At 40.2% G+C, this 22,207-nt stretch overlaps 1 protein-coding gene across 3 annotated transcripts in view; it reads left to right on the top strand.

The window, feature by feature from the left end:
- Positions 1-2,628: 2,628 nt before the first annotated feature.
- NDST4 (N-deacetylase and N-sulfotransferase 4) overlaps positions 2,629-22,207 on the top strand; it is a 203,099-nt gene continuing 183,520 nt past the window's right edge. For all 3 annotated transcript variants that reach the window (XR_006104258.1, XR_006104259.1, XM_042470377.1), the window contains exon 1: positions 2,629-3,039. The gene's annotated coding sequence lies outside the window, so the exon portion shown is untranslated. The remainder of the gene's footprint in view (positions 3,040-22,207) is intronic.

Genomic DNA, 22,207 nt, shown 5'->3' on the forward strand with positions numbered 1-22,207 from the left:
CTCGTTCTTTAACCTGTTTCAATGTTTATCAATTGCAGAAGAGTGGGGGGTTGTCAGGTGGACAAACACAGCAGACACCGAATTGGCAAAGAAATGGCCACAACTTTATTTTATACAGCAAACATAGCAAGAGGGTTGGCCAGAAAGCATGAGGTCTGGATCTGACATCCACCAACCCGTGTTGGTCGATGACCCATTTGCCTGGCCACGCCCAGGCTTCGGGATGACAGAGGGGTAACCGGCCTAAAACTTGTTCACCACTTAAAGTCGCCGGCTATGCGCTTGAGCGCATCTTCGCCCCATGTCACCGGGGAACGCTGAATCGATGTCGCCCCCGCACTGGCGACATCGCTAGCCCTCAGCACCCCCGGGTCCCAGTGGGACTCCCGATTCCGTGCTCCGCAGCATCGGAAACCACGCCCATCAGATCCACGACCTATGCTGCCGCCCCACAGAACTGTATCTGGAAGTTGTGACAGAGCATAGCAAAATAGGGTGGGTGGGAGGGGAGCCGGCAAAAATGGCGCTGAGGCCAGGGTGACCTGGACCTATATAGGCGCGCCAGCCAATGGCTGGCTGAGAAGCGGGGTTAGACCCGCCTCCCGGCCAATCAGGCCCCGTCGCCCTTGCAGGCTGCCAATCAGCAGCCACTTCTGCCTCGCAAGGGAGGCTGGGAACTGTAGTTCCTGGACCCGGAAGTGGCCCAGCGGAGCGGCGCTTCCTCTTCCGCTCCCAGAGGAGTCTGGGAGCTGTAGTCCGAGCCCCACGAGGGCTGAAAGCGCCGCAGCCATGGCGGGCCCCCGCTCAGACCCAGCCTGGCCACAGCAGGGTCCCGCGGGCCGCCATGCCCCCCCCCGGGGGGGGGGCGCCCACCGGTCTTCCCCCCCCCATCAGCAACAGGACCAGCCCGGTGAGTCGGGTGGTCCCATTTACTTATATTAATGTTTTAATTTTTTGTGATAATTTAAATGTTTTTATTGTCCAACTTAATTTTTAATGATGTCTGTAGACTCCTTGAGCACTTATTTAGTAGAAAGCAAAGATTAAAATGTAATAATAAATACATCAAAGCAATCCTAGGGTTTTTTTTAAGGCTCATGTGCTGTAACAATTGAAACAACATCCTTGACAAGTCAGTCAGAATGTCATAGGTTGTTTTTTTAAAAAGTTATTGCATTATTTCTATAGGGATGTGGTTACTTCAATTGACCACAGGCACTTCCTCAAGCATTCATATAGTACCACCTAAAACTGCTTCTACCCCCATGCAAGGGATTTGTGGTATCACAAGGACAGGACAAGATAGCTGAGTATCGACTCATATAGTTGATGGCTGCAGCATATGAATGGGGTCTTCTGAGCAGATCAGTGGCAAACACAGTGCTTCTGAGCAAAGGAATTAAGTATCAGAAAAGTACCTCCTTTTGCTTTCTTTTCTTTACTTTCCATTTTAATGGAATTATTAGTCCTTAAGACTCAAAAGGTAAGCTTGAATATGTTTGGACAGTATCTCATAAGATCTTCCAAAGTAAAAACAAACAAACAGGCTGACAAGAAGTTAATCTAGATGGGATACATTTTGTATTTCTAGACATGGGTAGTGCTGTGTCCCTACCAGTGACAGCATAGCCCTATGCATGCTTACTCAGAAGTAAGACCCCCCTCAACTATGGAAACCCACTGCGTGACCTTGGGCAAGGCACACTCTCTCAGCCTCAGAGGAAGGCAAAAACAAACCTCCTGTGAACAAATCTTGTCGAGAAACCCCTTTATAGGTATGCCTTAGGTTTATCATAGGTCAGAAACTACTTAATGGCAGACAACACCAACAAGGATTTCTGATTTCAACAGTGTTTATTCTTAGTGAGTGTAGATAGGATTGTAGCCTAGGAACAATGGAAGATCTTAATCAGTACATTAGTTCTGCTCTGATAATTCATCAGAGTCATAGCAGTCAGGATATTTTGCTTCAAACTGTGGGAGGGGTATGCATGGAAAACAAGACAAACACACACATATATGCGCACACAATTTTTAAACCCACCAGCTACTGTAATAATTCTGGATTAAAATGGTCTTCATATTTTTCTGAATTAGGTAGTGGAGGGTTGAGACCCTATAGGGTCTTGGACAAGTATGACACTCCTGCTCTATCCCCACATCCCTGCTTTAAGACTTTCTTTCTGATGACAGAAAAATGGCTCATCAAACTTTTCATTTCTCTCCAATGTCTCTTTTTCCCAGCTTTTTCAGTGTTAGGTGTCAAAAGTCAGGTATGGCATTTCCCACTTCTGGATCTAATGCAGCCAGGTGATAGAAAAAGGGGGTTCAACTGTACAATGACAGATTATGCAAATCCTTCAGGAGCAGCTAATCAATCACCCCAGTGTGAGAAGAATGCAGCTGATCTCTGAATTAGCTACTGCTGCTGGTGCTGCTGGAATGTGTTTGGTGTGTAACCCCACACTGCACTGTCTGGATGACATCACAACCGCTTCTAGTCCTTGAAAACCTTGAGGATGATTAGCTGAAGGAATTGGCTGCTTCTGCCAATCATAATCTGCCAAAGCTGCCTTTATAGTTCTATAGACATGCTGAGGGAGGGAGGGAGAGAGAGAGAGAAGAATACAGTCAGGCAAGAGTCGAAGCCACAGAAGCAGCTGGTAGTCGGATGATGAAGTAGTTCCCATAGCCTTCTTTTTTCTCCTCTTCGGCAACTGCTCCCCGATGCAATTCTGATGTCCAGAAAAGAAGCTGCATTTTAACGGTGTGCTGAACTGTGGTTTGAATCATTCCAGTTGGCTGGCTGATTTTGGAGAAAGGAGGGGGGGAGGCAGGGACCGTGTGTATAAATAAAAATGTGACTGCTCCTGAGGAGTTCAGTGGACAAGGAATGTCTTTGTGGGTTTATCTGCAAGCAGTGAGCATCATCTTTGGAAAAAAGTAAAGGAGAAACTCCTATCTTACCTGGGACCGAATGAAGAACATCTTAGGGACAAACTTCCCATGGGCTGCTACTTGGAAAGAACATCTCATTGGGTAAGCTTATTTTCTATTCTCTAGTTTGCACATCGTGTTGGTTAGGATGAGTTGTAATGCCCTTTTAGATGTATATGAACAGATAAATGTGGAATGCCTCCAGGGATGTAAATAATGTTTATTATATTATGTAGGCTGATTGAACAGGGAGAAGCAAGATGTATCATCCACACTTTGCAAAGGGAATTTTGGATCTGTAGTGCTTTTCATTTACATTTCAGAGCTATGGGCCCCCATTAAATATATAGCTGTAATCTTTCCACTGATAAATGTTGGTCCTAGCAAGACTAGAATAGTAGAATTAAGTTAGCTGTAAATGAGTGACAGGGAGGAAAAGGACAAAATTAAGTTGAAACTCTTTCTCTGGAGTTGTATTTCATGCTCTCCACTTTCTGACAACTGTGCCTGTTTGTTTAAAAAGAAATCAAGCATAGGCAGACCAAAAGATTGTGATTTCCTAAGAAGATGACAATTTTGTGCTCCTCCACTAGGAACTAATCTGGTAAGTGGTTGGAATAAGCAAATGTGGTATCTTCCACTGTTTTTGTAGTTGAACAGCATCCATCTGGGATGTTTAAAACTGAGTGATTGTTCCCTGTTTGCTTTAGACTGGAAGAGCAGGGGGGATGTGAAGGAAAAGGCAACAAGATATGAAGAGAAAGTGCCAACTGCTGCAAAATTAGAGCATGGCATCCCAGCCATTATATTTTCTGGCTCCAAGTTGCTGCTGCCAGTAATAAATACTCAAAGGAAAGTTATTCCTAGAAGTGAATCATATTCTTCATAGTAGCTGGAAGTCAATGTAAACCATGTGAAGACAGCTACAGCTACTTCTGTTCTAGTTCCCTTGTATGCCTTATTCATTAAGGGAAACCACTTTACAATTACATAAACCAAGGAAGCAATTCTTAAAACACACACATATACACAGACTAATCCTTATTAGCCATGCTATATGAGGTTAGTCATGTCCAGCTGGAAGTAAACGTGTTTGAACTATGGCTATTCCAGGTAAGTGGGCAAAGGTTTGCACCTTTAGAGCTATTCTTCAAATATCCTTTGTTTTAGGGAGACATGAATTTCCAGTATCAATCCAGCAAGAAATACAATCGTGTTATGTATGTGTAATACTGTATATACTCATGTATAAGTCTAGAAATTTTAATCAAAAAATTGACCCCAAAAACCTAGGTCGACATCCATGGGTCAATGTAAATACCATACTTTAACACCTATTAAAAAGAAAACCATCCCTGGTGAAATGCAAGAGTGATATCTCTCTTGGAAGCACTGATCTCTCTCTGCTCTCTCTTCCATTCATCCTTTAGAGTAAGCCAAAACAGTTATGCCTGCCATAATTTTGTAGGTTCTTTGACATTGTTTTACTTTGCTTTATCATTTAGCTCCTTTGTTTTAAGTTTTACCCTTGACTTATCCAAGGGTCATATCAAAATCCATAATTTTGCTCCCAAAACCTGTCCTCGACTTATACATGAGGTCGACTTATAGTCGAGTATATACAGGTATACTTTGATATGTTTTATATCCAATTATTCTGTTCTGTTGTTAGAGGAAAAGATGAATCTACTATTATAAAGCAATTTCAGTCATGTGAAAGGACTGTAACACAATAAGGAGTTGGTAGCCCAGTTCTCAGTCAAGTGAAAGAAAGAACTGGGCTTTTACATTTCTCTGAGTGCTTTTAGATGCCTCCCCCTCCCACCCTCCCACCCCCCAGCATTTCACATGTCAAGGTATTACCTGGAAGCTTAACTTTGTGCAGAAATGTTGAAGATTTGTTTCAGTGCCTTGTGGTATTTCTTTTCCTAGCCTTGGAGCCACTCGTTGATTCTCTGCACATGTTTAATGCCTTATAGCCTTCAGCAAGCCAAATATTCACTACTCAGTGCCAACCTGGCAGAGAGTAAGCTCTTTCGGTAATGCTACTGAATAGTTCTGCTCCGTCTCATCAATATGACAGAAGGAAACAAAGCCTGTGAATTAGTTTGAAATATAAATAGCAATGACTGAGTCACAGACTACTTGCTTGTCATTAACTTCTATCTTTCTGTAGAAATTATATACTAGTGCTTCTTAAAATCCAGGAACTTCACAGCTCTGATTATTACTTTAAGACTGTCTAGATGCAGAGATAATACAGGAATGAGTGGACAATGTGGTCCAAACACTGTGTGCTTATTTTGTGGTGTTTGTAGAATCTTATACTACAGGATTTATATAAAAGTCTGACAATCTAATACAATGGCAATATAATCTGATTGACACATGCTTCATATAACTGGTCATCATTCCTGATCATTATCTCAATCGTAATATGCTTTCCTGAGAAATAAGACACTGCCTCCAGTTGAAAGTCCAATGTGTTTTTAATACAAGACAGCTAAGCATTGCTCACAAGTAAAGCTCCTGCAAAAGTTAGAAAGATCTGAAGAGATTTTCTAGCACATTACCTAGCCAGTGCACCAATTTGATTCATTGGCAATGTGTGCATATTATGTAGAGTAGGCAACGTCTCTTGGCTAGACTGCCACATGGTCACATACCTTGTCTATGCCCATATGAAGAGTAAAAACACTGAGTATCTGAATGCTCTCTCTCTCTCTCTCTCTCTCTCTCTCTCTCTCTCACACACACACACACACACACACACATTAAACACCAAGTCCTTCTGCAGATACCTGAGATGTGAGAGAAAGCTTTAATCTTTTCCTAGCTGAAAAAATATATTGGGTAGTACTACTGGGACAGAGGAGAGATCATAACCTTCCCAAACATTGCAGGGACCACTGTGCTGTGCAATAGGCTTTCATGTGACTCCTACCCAAGTGATGGGCAAGAATATACAGTCTCTTCCCCTATCACAGTACCTTAAGCAAGTATGTTCTATAGAATATACTTCTATAGTTTTATAGTTTCCTCCCCTATCACAGCACTTGAAGCAAGTATGTTCTGTAGAAAAGTGAGAGGCCATACTCTTGCACCAGTGAGTTCCAACAGGGAAAGTGGGGAGAGAAAAAGCAATAACTTAATTTGTAGCCACCTTTTGTTAATTTTGGGGAGGGAAGTGTTCAGCTGGAAAGACCTTTGGGAGTGTGTATGTTGCCCACAAGCTGCATATTGAACTACTTCTGAGAAACTGATACATAACTACCACAAACACTTTTTAAAACTGTGTGACAATGTGTTTGATTTAGATGGGCTGACTTGTTTATGAATATAGTCTTTATTGCACACTTCCGACTTATGGTAATCCTAAGGAGAATCTATCAGAGGTTTCTTTCGCAAGTTTCTTCAAAGGGGTTTTGGCATTGCCATCCTCTGAGGCTGAAAGTATGTGAATTGCCCACAGTCACCAAGTAGGTTTCCATGGCCAAGCAGGGATTTAAACCAGAGCTGTAATCCAATGCTCAAACCACTATACCTCACTGGCTTTCTTGATCACACATAGCTAGATGTAAGTCCCATTGAACTCACCAGGTGTTTACTTTTAGAGAAAGATGCCTAGAATCACACTATGAATTCTTTAGTTCTCTTTGGCCTAAATCCAATTGTTTATCCCAACTAGAAGAGATCTGTTGAATCCACAGAACTTATGTAAGTATTGACTTATCAAGCTCCCACTCATTCTGTGGATCTTTTTCTACTTGAGACTAAGCACTGTACTTAGGCCTTTTCTGTATGGAATGACTGTGAAATTGCTCTTGGAAAGAACAGATTTCCTTTAGTTTACATTCAATATTCTTAAAATTATTCCCACATTTAGGTCAATCACATGCTAGATTCTGAGAAGCTTCCCAGAGAAAATGCGGAATCTGACACATCAAATGTTTTTAGCATTACATAGGGATTAAAGCTGATAATTTTCTTTTAGAATATGCAAGTGTCTTGTTTGCAACTAAAAGATGGGAGAAAAAGACAAAAGTATTGTTATCTTATTTTCTTTTCTTTCTTTTTTTTAAAACCCACAGCAGAAATTCGGAAAAACAGTGTGTACATACTCTATCCTGTGGGTAAGATGCTTCACAGAGATGCTTAGATGAAAATTAGAATTTGGAAGCAATTCTTTGTTTCTAGGGTCAGAAAAAAGCTGTGATCTTTACTTCTGGGGACAACAAAGAAGCAGTGGTATTATTTTGAAAAATAACAATAATCATCCTTGCTTTTTGGCATAATAAATAATAACTACTCATTACTTCAAAATTTATATTGGGAAAGATCATTCTGTGGAATGGGGATCATGTTTGTGTTTATCAGTGATTATTTTTTAAAGTTCAAAAGTAGCACACATGCATCCTTAGTAGGGTTATTTTTCTTTCAAAGAAACAGCAGCACATTAGGTTTTTGGATAATATTTCTAAGATTTAATTAGAATCCCAGTGCAGCCTTGGATTCTTCAAGTAATTCTAAACAATTTGCCATCCCCATAAAGTGTGGCATGAGGATTTAATGCTCTGGAGGTATAAGACCAGGCAGCTGTTGCATCTGGAATTCACATATAAAGCAAGTTCACAGACATGCCTTCCTTGAAATGATTTCTGGGAAGAAAAGATGTAGTTTGTGAAAGTTTCTTGTAATGCATTATTGCATACATGTTGATAATAGGACGTTTTGCTCCCATCAGATGTCTAGAATACAACAGAAAGCTGAACTCTTGATAGTCCATTGATGGGTGGACCATCATCTTCTATTTTCAAATGTTGTAGAACATTTATCTAACAAAATCAGATTTTTTTTCATTTTTTTAAAAATTATTTTAAATCACTCAGATACAACAATATATGCTTATATGTACATAAACTATTGATATAAGTACAGTCCTCCTAGCTTTACCTTAGATTCCTTGTTTTTGTTATACAAATAATATTTCGTACAGGTCTATGACTGGCAAGATGTCAAATAGACAGGCAGACCAGCCACTACTAAACAAAAAAGAAAAACATACCTCATTATCACTCACAAAAAATAACCGAGTGTATTGCTTAGTGACATTTCTCTTTTATATTTTCTGTATATCATTATATCCTTTTGGATTCCAAAGTTATCCTCCCAATATTGTAATACTGGCAGCCATTCCTCTGCCAGTTTGTCTTTGGATTTATTTCTAATCAGTTCAGGCCAGTATGGCTGCTGGAAAGAATGTATTCTTGACTAGTTTCCATAAAAACACTATGTGAAAGTACATGAATATACCTGAGCTTTGTCTTCAAAAAAGTTTTTATTTCGTATTGGCAAACTTCCTTTTTGTACTAATGAGAAGTTAGTGTAGCTTTATTTAAGAATACTTTAAAAGGCCTCCTTGATGCTATTCACTGAATGACACTCAGAACAGTGTTATACCCATTCAAAAAGGAAGAGCAAATGTCCTTAAGATTATTTGAAATGAGAACAGACTTCAGCCTACTAAAAAATGGGTGGCATGAAGAAATTGAATATCATGTATAATAAATCAAAGCTTTTAGTCATTTGGGGATTGTCTACAACAGGGGAAACTGCTGAAGTTCAACACAAAGCAGATTCTGGCAGTCCTCACAGCTTATGGCTACTACTGGGGAGATACTGCAGGTTTTGGCCTTTAACCTGACTTTGCTCCAAACTAAGCAAAGACAGGGAAAAGTCTAGTATTTCCCTGAAAACCTGGAGTGATCGTAGGGATTTTTGTGTGTGACTAGCTGGATTGGGTCCAATTTGTCTCAATCCATAGTTCACGTTAAAAATCATGCCATTCCTATTCTCCACACTAAGCAGCACAGGAAAAGTGGGTGGCTTTTTCTTATTTTCTTTTTGGAGCAACCACTGCTGCTTCCTTGTGGTCAGGAACTTCAGAAGGTGGTACCCATGCAATCAACTAGGAGAGAGTAGTGCTTTCACAAGGAGCTGACTGGCTGGCAAGGTTGAGGGAAGCAGGCCAGTAGGACCAAGGTGGTGTCAGGCCAGTTGGCACAATGATGCAGTGTCACACCAGATTCAGCACCTTGCTTGTGATTGCTGCTGTGATCAGTCTGGATCAATCCAGGGCATAGTGCTCTGCATTATGTGGCCAGTGTAGATGTGCTCCAAGAAAGGAAATGTGCTTTAATATCTGAAATATTAATGTAGTGTTAGTCATAGTGTAAGTTTTTTTTCCATGGGATGAGTTTTTCAAGAGAACAAATGTTAATGTGCAGCCACATAGGATTTCCCCGCACTGTTGCTCGTATAGTCTGCTGGTCATGAACATGGGCAATATGTTGGAAGTTCATGGTTGAAGTTACAGTTTACCTATGTATTCATGGATTTGCCTTGGATAAAGGTTTCAGTTCTTCCTCAAATCTTCCTTCTTCACAATTTAGTGAGGTCACACACAAGTGCAGTGAGAAACCTAACTAAAGGTTATAGTGTCACAACGGGATAAAAACATTCTTCCTTCTCAAGATAAAATGTTAATTTAGTGATGCCTTCATTTGGACAACATGAATTAATTGTAAGTAATTAGTTATTTGAAACCTTAGAAAACTACTGCCTGTCAGAGTTGTCAGTACTGGAGCAGAGGGACCAATGATTTAGTTTTATGTTAGTTAGCTTCCTATGTTGCTAATCCTTCAAAAAGATGAGATTTTCTACAATGTAGGATATATGTATATGGCCATTCAATAAGCTGTGTGTAAGAATTCCATGTGCATATGATGAACAGGGAGCCCAGAAGTTAGTCAAGGGAGTTAAAGAAAGCTTGAGAAATCCTGTTGTAAAATGAATGTTTCTATAGGAAAAAAATAGTGTGAATGAGTCATCTCTAACCAATTAATTGGAAAATTGGGGTGTAATTAGGTAAGTAGTGGCAGCTAAGGGCTACCCTATCAGTTGGTCAGATTTTAGTTTACATTAAACTTTAAAGGAACTATCCAAGGTGCCGAATTTTAGCCTCAAAATAGCTTCAGCACCTTGGATTGTTCCTTTAAACTTAAAGCATCTCCACCACCTCACTGGCATGGAAACCACCAGTTAGTAATGAAAGTAAGCCTCGCATTGCCAAGGTGTTTTTTTAAAAACCACATTGAAATTGTCTCCAAAATAGTTTTGCTTCTTGTGAAGGAGAAATTTCTTACTATATAGGTTACTACACATACCAACTTTATCAAGAATGCTTCAAAAAGCAAAATGACCTTTGCATCTCTATAGCATACTTCTTCCCACCTCTTTCATCTCTGCCACAACCTATTTTCTGTTAAATTTTAGATATAGCTACAATTTCTCCTCTTGTTAAAAGTAGCCCCCAAATTGTCTTGTCTACTGATAATTCATGGGTCCTACATCATCTACAGAGCCTGAGAAACAGTGTTGGGGGATGTAGCTCCAATTCTATGATACTGTGCCTTTTTGGTGATGAATATAGGACTGACACTGCCACATAATTACAGATAGATCCAGATAAAATTCACCTTGGGTCCCATATTAGACACCTTGGCTCCCATAATAGGAGAAAAGCAGGATAAAATTAAATTAAATTAATAAAATAGATTAGAGATTTATCTGTTTTCCGCTTTCTCCTTTCTGCCTGACCAGCCTGCTAATGAGGGCTGGCAATCAAACCTAAAATGGTGACAAAATGCCACCTCTTCCTATTCCAAGTACAAAAAGCAAAGTGGGATCTTTTTTTTCCAGCTCTCATGATTGGACAACATCCTCTGCAGAAGGCAGCAGGCTAGCTTAGGGTGTACAGGGCAGGCTACATAGTATTTACAGAGACAGCCCTCACCAAGATCTCAAACGATCTCTTGCGGGCCAAGGCAAACGGCCTCTACTCTATTCTCATTCTTCTTGATTTGTCTGCGGCCTTTGACACTGTTGATCACTGTCTCCTGGTTGATTTACTTTCTGACCTTGGGTTCTCCGACTCTGCTCTCGACTGGTTTAAATCTTACTTGTCAGACAGATCTTTTGCAGTGGTCACGGGTGGTCAGACTTCATCCTCTGTTTCCCTATCTGTTGGAGTTCCCCAGGGCTCTGTCTTGGGTCCCCTTCTGTTCTCTCTATACACACTGTCCCTAGGTAAACTCATCAGTTCTTTTGGTTTCTCCTATCATCTGTACGCTGACGACACTCAGCTGTATCTCTCCACCCCTGACCTTTCGATGGGGCTTGAACAGCAAGTTTCTTCTTGTCTGACTTCCATCTCTCAGTGGATGCGGCTTCGGCGCTTGAAGCTCAACATGTCTAAGACTGAGCTTCTTGTCTTTCCACCTAAACCCACCCTTCACTATTCCTTTTCTGTTTCTGTCGATGACACTTCTATTCAACCGGTTCATCAAGCCCACAGTCTTGGCTTCATTTTTGACTCTTCTCTATCATTTATTCCCCAGATCCAGGCCACCGCCAAGGCCTATAGATTCTTTCTCCACAACATTGCCAAGATCCATCCATTCCTCTCAGCCTCTACTGCCAAGACTCTAGTCCATGCCCTAGTGGTTTCGTGACTAGATTATTGTAACCTCCTTCTGACAGGGCTTCCTCTTTCACACCTCCATCCTTTAATCTCTGTCCAGTATTCAGCTGCCCGTATTGTCACATCCGCTCACTGCTTTGACCATGTTTCACCTCTTTTATCCTCCCTTCATTGGCTCCCCTTCCCCTTCCGCATCCGGTACAAGCTTTTATTATTGATTTTCAAAGCCCTCCATGGATTGGCCCCTCCTTACTTATCTGACCTTCTTTCTCCTTACATTCCTACTCGCACCCTCCGCTCTTGTAGTCAAGGTTTCCTGTCACAGTGTAGGACTACCACTGCCCCCTCCCGAATTCGTCCCTTCTCGCTAGCTGCCCCTTACTCCTGGAACCTTCTTCCCCCACATGCACACCTCATCACTTCTCTACCCAGTTTCAAAACTGAGTTAAAGACTATATTGTTTAGAGAAGCATTCCCAGAGGCTAGCCCCTCTCTGACCCAAGAAGCCTCCTTTTAACCATCAATTAAGAAGCCAAGCACTTCCTCTGATTCATCTGCCTTGGTCCAGGCCTTGGAGGTGGAGAACTGCTGGACCTGATCCCATTCCCCACCACCACTCCCTTCTCCTTTTGTGTTGTGTCTTCTTAGATTGTAAGCCTGAGGGCAGGGAACCGTCTAACTAAAAGATTGTATGTACAGCACTGTGTAAATTTACAGCGCTTTATAAATAAACGTTAATAATAATAATAATAATAATAATAATAATAATAATAATATGCAACTTCCTGTTTCAACAACTTATTTCTGTGATCCAGATTCTACCACCTGGTGATTGTCTTACTCTTCCTAATGGCAGGTTTTCTGTTAATACAAGGAAAAGAATGATCTGGGAAATATAGTTTTTGGTAGGGAAATAATATAAAGTTATCTTCCTTCCTTCCTTCCTGAAAATGTAGTGGGTACTCTGGAAAGTCTTTTCATGTACAGTTCCAAACTTCCTTGTGTATAGACATAACAGGAAAACCAGAGGCAAAATGAGTGCAGATGGCAGCAATTCTTACCATTTTATGGTGTGCCATGATTACAGACATTCTTACCAGTAGGGCACCAGCTGCACTCAAGCACACCCAACAACCCAAGATACTTTCCTGTCTAAGAAGGAAGGACACTATATGGTACTCATCCCTAGGTACAGATATATAATCCGTAAATTCAGCCAAATCTTTTTAGTCCATGAAGCAGAAAATGCCACTACCACCAATCCCTCTTCCTGGAAGAAAAAGAAACCTACAATAATCACAAATGAAATAGCCAACCAAAACATAATAACTCTAAAAATTCCATCCAATGCATTTGCCTCATTAGATAATTTAGGTTTCTCTCTCACCCCAGATGCCCTGCAGATATGTAAGACAACAGTATCCATCTTAAACAGGGAGATGCCATGTAGGGTGTATGGGTGGGAAAGGCTGGGCTAATGGCAGGATTGGGCCAGTCTGGCATCTAGTTTATATATAATGTCCTTACTCAAACATGTTCCCTAAAGGAGCAGAACAGTCATGTGTTCAGTGTAGCTTCAGTCTCATTACTATTAGGGGTTGGGTGGAGATTGGCTTCACTATAATTATGGTACATCAGGATAGCCAAAATCAAGAGATCTTTTCCTAAGCCTTTTTGCATTTGCAGGGATATTTCTCTTCAGGGTAAGTCCAAAACATTTTGTTGCATGAGACAATAGAGACAGTTGCCCAAAGGTTATTCTGGAACTTGAGACAGAAAATACCACAATTACATCTTCTCATTCCTGGCAATTAAAGTACAATAACAAGTGAAATAACTAACCATGAGCTGCCCTTTCATGACATCCAAAATCTGTGTCCTCAGGTGGACTCCTCACCCTGACTAATATTAGGAACAGGCCTGACCCTGGTAGTGACACCAGCTACTGCTTCCTCTAATGCAGCTGGAATAGCAGAAAAGGAATGTTCTGAATGTTTGCATTTAGAGGCAGTCAGGGCTGATCAGAGTAGCAAATTAATATCTTGTGTGAACTAAGCACTTAAGTTAATGGAATATGGGAAGGATGTGCCATAACAATGCTTTGCACTCGCTCTCTCTGTGTGTTTGTGTGTATATATATATACTCTCTCTCTCTCTCTCTCTCTATATATATATATATGGTTTGGTGATCATAATATGGATTTGCTTGCCTGGAAATTAGCCTGAAGTGTAAATCAGCTGAAGTTGTTTTTGGACTATGCACAAAACAGACTAGTATACAGAGAACAAAATGTCAGCTCTTGAACATCACCGAATAGTGTGAAGGAGAACATTTGGCATCCTTTAATGGCACCCCAGAGTGTGCTGAAAAAAGGCAGCAATCCAACACAGTGTTGATGCACTTAGAATGACTCTGTCATTTGAGATGCTGAAATGTAATAGGGTGCAGTGTTCATAAACATTGACAGCAGTAGTATGCAGTAGCCAGAAACCTAATCACATATCTTCCTAAGGTTTAGGTGGAATCTCTTTTCCTGTAGCTAGCATCCATTGAGCCATGTCCTATTCTCTGGAGCAGCAGAAAATAAGCTTGCTCCATACTCAATATGACACCCCTTGGAATGTAAACAAAGATTTTGGTAATGAAGGGGCTCCATCCCAGGAAAGTGGGAGTTGGTTATCCTCATGCTGAACATATACTCATCTGAACATGTTGCTAAACATTCAGCCATTACCAGAAGTACAGCCATCCACCTTGTGATATACACACTAGCAAATCAACCCTTAAATTGAGACTGAACTGGGGAAGCTTGGGATCCTGGAGCACTTTTATGGTGACAGCAGGAAATCCTTTGCTTTGATATGAAGCCTTGTGTATGCACAGGGAGCTGCTATATAGAATTTTTCCCCATTTATTTTAAGAGGGGCAGCTTTGAATCTAGTTGATAGTCATATGTAGGTGTGTAAAGGAATTTAGATCATTTCCAGGTCAGGAGTGGGGAATATTTGGTGTGTCAGATAGTTTGGATTACAACCTCCACAGTCACTTACTCTTGGCTATGAAGGGTAAGACTGATGAAGCTACAGGTAAGAATGTCTGGAAAACCAAAGTCTGCCTAGTCTTGTCCAAAGTTTTAAGATACACATTTCAATTAAGTATAGCATGTTACTTCATTAGAATGTGTTGAAAAATGTTTAAGAATGCTATTGTAACATGCCATGCTTAATTTCTAATACATATATTGTTGTTGTGCTGGTGTGGGAATTATCCAAAACCATAAGTTGTAATTTTACCTGATTTTTCCCATGTACAGAGAAATCATTGACTGGACTCACAACTTCTTTTACTTAGGGGATTATCATACAGAGGCTTACCATCCCCCAAATGTCACTAAATTATCAGTAAAGTGTGAGAGTGTGATTGCCGGTTGTGCTTGTCCCTCGTGATTAAATTGTCATAGAGGCGTCCTGTATTAAAGCATTCACAGAGCAGCAATTTCTCAGCATATTGGAAGTTCCCCACAAAGAAGGGAAAGTGAAGGCAGAATGTGCCTCCAGGTTGAGATGTTTATCAGCACTTCAATTCTCTCAGTGGGCTTGCATGAGCTTATGCTCATTCCTACAAGTATTCAATATTCATTGTGCCAGTGCACCAGATGTAAAGTGTAATGGTGTGTACCAGTTTGCATAACTGATTTTTCCCAGAGAAATACAAGAAACAAGAGCACATTATCCCTGTATAAAGTATTTTTTTTAAAGACTAGAGGGATATGGGTCAAAATTTTTAAATATAAAAAGTATAAGCTGCGCATATGCCCCCAAATTAGAATTAGGATATAGTAGCTTCCTGTGATATCTGACAGGAAGCCAGTGGGTTCAGAAGCTGATATGGAACTGATGTAGGAAAGCAGAAGGACAAAAAGCTATTTTCTATGCCAAATTGTCTCTTTGAATCACAGTCTATGTATAGTCAGATACATTTGCCAAACGTTTTAAAATTATCCCTTTCCTACTACATTTTTCTATATAAATTTCTGAGCCAAATGAACCTTTGGGCTTTGCTGCTTTTTGAGCATGATGTCATGGTTGCACAACTCCTTATAATGTTATTAAAGCAGTTTCAATTTGGCATCGCTCTAACACTCTAAACATATTTAGTCATGTGCCCTCCAAGCAATTTCCCAGTACTTTTATAACCTAAAGACCTGTGATTTCATCGAGGAATCCCTCCACCCGATAACAGACAGTAACTATTCCAGGCATAGTAGCTAATTACAGAGAGGATTACTCTGAAGGATTGTCATCAAGTGACTGAACAGCTAGGTTGATCTTCAGGTGACAAACACCCACTGCTGAAGCCCTTCCAGCCTGGTAAATCTGTCAGAGCCTACACTCTATTGGCATAGCCTTTGAAAATATTTCCATATCACCATGAGATAGTAGGGTAAGACCTGTCACAGCTGTTCAATTTAACTTTCTCTTTCAATGAGACGATCTCCCATTGTCTTAATGTAGCATAACTCACTCTCCTCACTTAAGAGATCTTAAAGAAAGTGAATAAATTAACCTAGCCTATATACATTATTTCTAGACTATATAGGCTATATAGTCATTTCTACATCTCTTTCAGCAAAGATGGTAATTTAAAAAAAAAAACATAAATGTATGCAAAGTTTAATCTTGCATTCATTGGTTTTCTACTCCTTCTCACCACACACTGGCTAAAAGCAATTTAGAAATGGCATACTGCTAGTGTAATAGACTTCCTTTTCTTCTCTCCTTCAGCCTACAGTGCTTCCCCCAAACCCTCCTAAAGAGCAGGTTTTGAGGGGACGGGGAGCAGGAGGAAAATTAGTGTTCTTTGGGTTTTTGCTGGTGGAAGCAGTTCTGTCAGTGGAAAATCTCCATTGGGCCATGGGCAACATCTTCATTATGGTTATGAATAAAGGAATATATCTCCAACACTGAACAACTGAACAAATGTTAACTTTCATAATGAATTGGCAATCAAGCTTGAGATATACTTGCAGTTTTAGAAGACATAACTCTCACAAGCCCATAGTTTTAGATCCATGTCTCATGACATGCCCATCCCTAGACTGAAATCTATTCAGGTTTCAGGAATTCTTTTTTATTTATTCATATATTTATTTATTTATTTTAAATGGCAAACATATTGGCTTGGACACCAAATAAGTAACCTTCCATTTACAGATATGACCAAGGCATCAGAGAGGATTCAACCAATGAAATAGGAAAGCAGTCTTCACCTATGCAGCCTTTTCCCACCATTGGTCCAGAAGGAGCTATCCAAAGTGTTGAACCCTGTTGTTCCCAATCGTTTAAGTCCCTTGGATAGAAACTATAAAATTTCAACTAAATAGATTCACCTCCTGATTGAAATGGAAATCACCAGTTGCCACTGAGTATCTGAATTTTTGTCTTCTTCAGCATGTTGGATTTATGGTCATCTTTATGATTTACCAAAATGGAAAGCAGAGTTACAAAGCTTCCAACCCAACTCTTCTCATACATACACTTTTCTGTCAACATAGGGAATACTGGAATCATTTCAGTCTTGCATGTGAATAAGTGCTTCAACAGTTTCAAACTCTATTTCCTGTCTGTTTTCAGTATCTAAGTTCTAAATTAATTCTACTTACAGAGACAAGATATCAAAGATGGAGTAGAAATTAATGCCATCAGCACTTTGGTGTGATCCGTTACACTTCAGACTAAAACCTGGTGTAAATTCATCACTCACTTCATACGGGAGCCATGAGTGCCATAGCTTGCAAGTGGAATTTGATTAGAAGATTCTGAATTTATCTCTCTTCTAGGAACAAATTAAAGATGCTAGCCCTTATACTGGAATTCAAACTGCATGTCATTTTTTCTTATAGTAAATCTATGAATTGGAACCTAGTGTCCTGGCTCAATTGTATTTTCTGAAAAATACCAACCAGTTGCTCTGGCTGTTAATGATACTTCATCCTAAAGCACTGAAGATTTTTCAGACCAGCACTTAAGTGCTGGTAGAATGGCGCTAAAACATTTAGGAAGTGTGCATGTGTGAAAGCCTGATTTGCTTCCTAAACATCAGGGAATCATTGGTTCCTCTCCAGTGTTCCTGAATCATTTGGGAAGCAGCCATTTCCTATGAACACAAAGTTTACATTCATAGGAAATTGCTGCTCCCTGAATGATTCAGGGATGCTGGAGGGGAGCCGACGATTCCCTGATGTTTAGGAAATGCGTCAGGCTTTTAGCAGCGCTTGTCCCATGGTAAGCACTGGTCTGAAAATCTTCTTTATTCCCCAAACACTACTTAATTGCAAGTGTCTAGATCAGCTTCTTAGTTAAGGAGAAATAACTAGATAATGTCCCCTGGCTTGAATCCCCCTTTCTGTCCACCTTAAGAGCCAGTAACCTGAGAAAGGAGGTTCATTCAGCTGGCAATGAAAGTGCAAGGAGAATGATATTTCCATGCTCCTATTTTTTGCCATCATGACAAAGACTTGTGACAGGAATCCTGCTTCTGAATGTCACAAGCTTACTGGCTGGCAAGAAGCAGGAGGAAATGTCATCCTCCTTGAACCTCAACTGTCAAACGAATGAATTTCCTTTGTCTGATCTGGTGGCTGGCTCTTAAGGTAGGCTGGAATGGTATTTATCTAAGATAATACTAAAACTATGCAGTTGTACTGAATATGGATGTCGTGGATCCAAACCTCTAAGTTACGAATTTGTAACTGCAATACTGAATACCAGCCAAGTAATGTCAAATCAGACTTTGGCTTCCTGAAATGTGGATTCAGCTGTCACTACACAAATTGGTTACTTTGAAGGATAAGCAAACAATAGCATTGGGAATTTGTACAACTGAGATCCCAAACCATATTTACCCTTAAAGATTTTTCAACTGTTCCAAGGTAGAAGACCCAAATAGCTTTAAGATATGAAATACTACAGAGCTTGTGGAAGTTTGGAAAACTTTTGTGTCATAAAGGAAAATACAATCTCTTTGCTACCATAAAATCTTTAGTGGATTAGAGAGTTTTACATTCATGCTGCCTTCATGATATTTTTAGTGCATTATGAATTTTTATATTCATGAGGCCTCATCCATTTTACAGACCACTGAAACAGCATACACAGACAGAATGTAATGTTGTAGTACTATAAGATTCCTATGAACCAAAAAAATGTTAAGCAATATAATGCAGGCAGTGAATCACACACACACACACACACACACACACACACACACACACACGCGAATACGATCCTATTTGGATCTGTACTCCAGTACTTGTTTGACTCTTCGCTTCTTGTTCATGCAATTCCTTCCATATTATGTCTGCTAGCCTGTGAGTTCAGAAAATTAGTAGCAGTAGTACTTTTGGTAGCAATAGTAGTATTCTACTTTATTCTCTATGTTCATGTTGTATTTCAATAATCTAACATATTTACCACATCTCATGAGTGAAGATCATAAGTGTAACATACAGAATCCAGCAATGTAGAAAGCAGAAGTCAGTATAACTCATCCTATTTTTCTTCCTCCTGCACCTTGAAAGCTTGCATCAAGTATTTTACACATTTTAGTCATTCTAATGAAAGTGTAAGTTTTCTGTGGAGTTTTGGTGTTACACTCATCAGTGTGGTTTAACTTCCTAAGAAGTGAAACAAAGGCTGACTAGCAAACATGTTCCAAAGGATCTTGTAGCAACTAACTGTGTGAAAGAAGTTGTAGCATAAGGTTAAGTAGACAAGCCTATGAAAACTTATGCTACAGCATCTTTCACACAGTCTCAAAGGTGCTACAAGATCCTTGTAGACACCCAAACTAACATGGCTATGTCTCTGAATTTTGTTCATCAGGAATGAGACAAAACTGTGGATAAGGCCTAACCCTCTTAGGTTTGATTTTTTGCTTCCTTCTCAAAACACTCTAAAACAAAATGCTCTGGAGTTGAAAAGATGGGAGGAAATTGCAGGAACAATTCTTCTTTGTTTTGCATATTTTAATTTACTAAGAATTTATGCTAACACAGTCAAATATCTGCAAAGGTCTAGAAAATGAGTGAGAAACATGTTTCCGTACATAGATGGTGTAGAACTATACTTTTCTTCATCCATGCATTTTGGGCTGAATTCCAAGAACAATTGGCCACAGGTTCCCAGCATCTGGACAAGAGTGGTATAGTTAATTGTATGAAGTGCTGTTTATTTTAATGTACAGGACTCCCCTATTTTAAAAAAAAGCATTATAATCATTGGCAAAACAACTCTATGAGGAGATCATCCTAATATTGGGGACATGGTCCAAACTTGTACAGGCATGTGATTTTTTTTTTTTAAAGTGTAGCCTTGTAGAATTTGAGATTCACTTCTCTTTCATAGCATAAGAATAACCTATGCTAAATGACAGAATCCTAAAATGTTTAGGAAATAGAAGGGCAGATTTTCCTAAGGTACAGCTCTTTGTGTGCTGAGAAAGAATTGTGGATTTGAGGGAAGGGGTGCATTTTAAGGATGGGGCAGGAATTAATTTTGTGCACATTCTAATATGAACCAAATTCCCACTTCCGCAAAATAATTAATGAAGCAAATCACAGTCAACCTTTTAGTTTCAAATGTCACTGAATATTTGCAACACACTACTTTAATCAAAATATAGACATCAATCAGGGAAAACTGTATGCAGAAATGTGTATGGCAGGATAAAATCCATATATTGTAATAATGTAAAGCAAACCAAAATGTGTACAGTATTTATTTTTTTTACTACCTGGGCTGGTAAAGAATTCCGGGGAAACCTGAATGTTCACATGCTTTAATTGCATTTTGGTTGGTCCTTGTAAAGGTGTAGCCCAGCTATGGGAAGTCACCAATGTTCTACATTGCTTACTTAATTATGTATGTGTAAATAAGTAACATCTCCTGGTTCAAATTCTCCAGTCTCCCTTAAGAACCAGCAGTCAGATTGGGCAAAGGAAGTCTGTTCAACTGACAATCAGGGGTCATCTACATTTTCTAGAATGTAGTTATTCTAGTTATATCCCCTCTAAGTATTCTGGCCCCAAATCCCCTCTTTACCTGCTGCAGGTTTTCAGCAAAGGATAAACAACCATCCTCCTGCTGCAGACACTCAGAACAACATTGCTTTGGGTTTTCTGGAGAACCTGGAACAAAATGTTAAGTGGTTTTAATGTGGGACAAGGGATGGAAATCCTGAATGGGATCCAGGTGTCATGTAAACAGCGCAGACTCAATTCATGGATTTGAGCCTGTGTAATTTAAACAGCACAGAGAGAGATTTAGGAGTATTCAGGGTTTATAAGTAATGCAGGATCTTATTGCTCCGCTTAAATAATCTGGTTTAGCTAATCCAAATTTAAGCCTAAATCAGGAGGCAACTGGTCCTACCACAAGGATTTTGTTACTGAAGCTGCTAGATGAGTACAGCCTGGCTGCAGCCCGGGTCCCAGGCAAGCTCTAGTGGCCATTTTTCCAAGCTGGAAAGCTCCTGGCTTTGAAATAAGGCCATTGGAACTTGCCTGGGACCCGGGCTGAAGCCAGGCTGTACTTGCCTAGCAGCTTTGGTAGCAAAATCCTTGCAGTAGGACCCTGCTGCCCCCCATTTAGGTTTGAATTAAGATGAGGTAAGCTCAGTTATTTAAGTGGAGTGATACGCTCCTACATAAACAAGAACTAGGGCTCAAAGAGGAAGGATTTTCAACTCCCTCCTGCCAGTGATTGATACCCAACAAGGACTTGAAACTGGGGGCCTGGTTCAGATTCTTACAGCCTCACCCATTGGTGGGGGGGGGAGACTGGAAATAACATCCTCCTTGCACACTGATCAGCAGCTGAACAGATTTCTTTCACCCAGTACAGCTGCTGGCTGATAAAATGGGCTGAGGAAGCATATAATAAGGCTATGAAATATTACTGAATATAGAGTAGTTATGGATCCGTCACTCAAGGTTATGAATCCCACAGGGCTCTGTCCTGGGCCCAGTATTATTCAACATCTTTATCAATGACCTGGATAACAGGATTGGGAGCATACTTATCAAATCTGCAGATGACACCAAATGAAGAAGAATAGCTAATACTCCAGAGGACAGGATCAAAATTCAAAATGACCTGAATAGACTTGAAAGCTGGGCCAAAGCTAACAAAATGAAATTCAACACAGAGAAATGTAAGGTACTGCACTTAGGGCAGAAAAATAAAATGCACAGATATAGGATGGGGGACACCTGGCTGAATGAAACTATATGTGAACGGGATCTGGGAGTCCAAGTAGACCACAAGTTGAACATGAGTCAACAATGCGATGTGGCAGCTAAAAAGGCCAATGCAATTTTAGGCTGCATCAATAAAAGTATAGTGTCTAGATCAAGAGAAGTAATAGTACCACTGTATTCTGCTTTGGTCAGTCCGCACCTGGAATATTGTGTCCAGTTCTGGGCACCACAATTCAAAAAGGACATTGAAAAACTGGAGCATGTCCAAAGGAGGGCGACTAAAATGGTGAAGGGTCTGGAAACCATGTCCTATGAGGAACGACTTAGGGAGCTGGGGATGTTTAACCTGGAGAAAAGAAGGTTAAGAGGTGACACGATAGCCCTGTTTAAATATTTGAAAGGGTATCACATCGAGGAGAGAACAAGCTTGTTTTCTGCTGCTCCAGAGAACAATGGATCCAAGCTGCAG

The sequence above is a fragment of the Sceloporus undulatus genome, chromosome 5, assembly GCF_019175285.1.
Source record: "Sceloporus undulatus isolate JIND9_A2432 ecotype Alabama chromosome 5, SceUnd_v1.1, whole genome shotgun sequence".
In the NCBI taxonomy this organism is placed as follows: Eukaryota; Metazoa; Chordata; class Lepidosauria; order Squamata; family Phrynosomatidae; genus Sceloporus; species Sceloporus undulatus.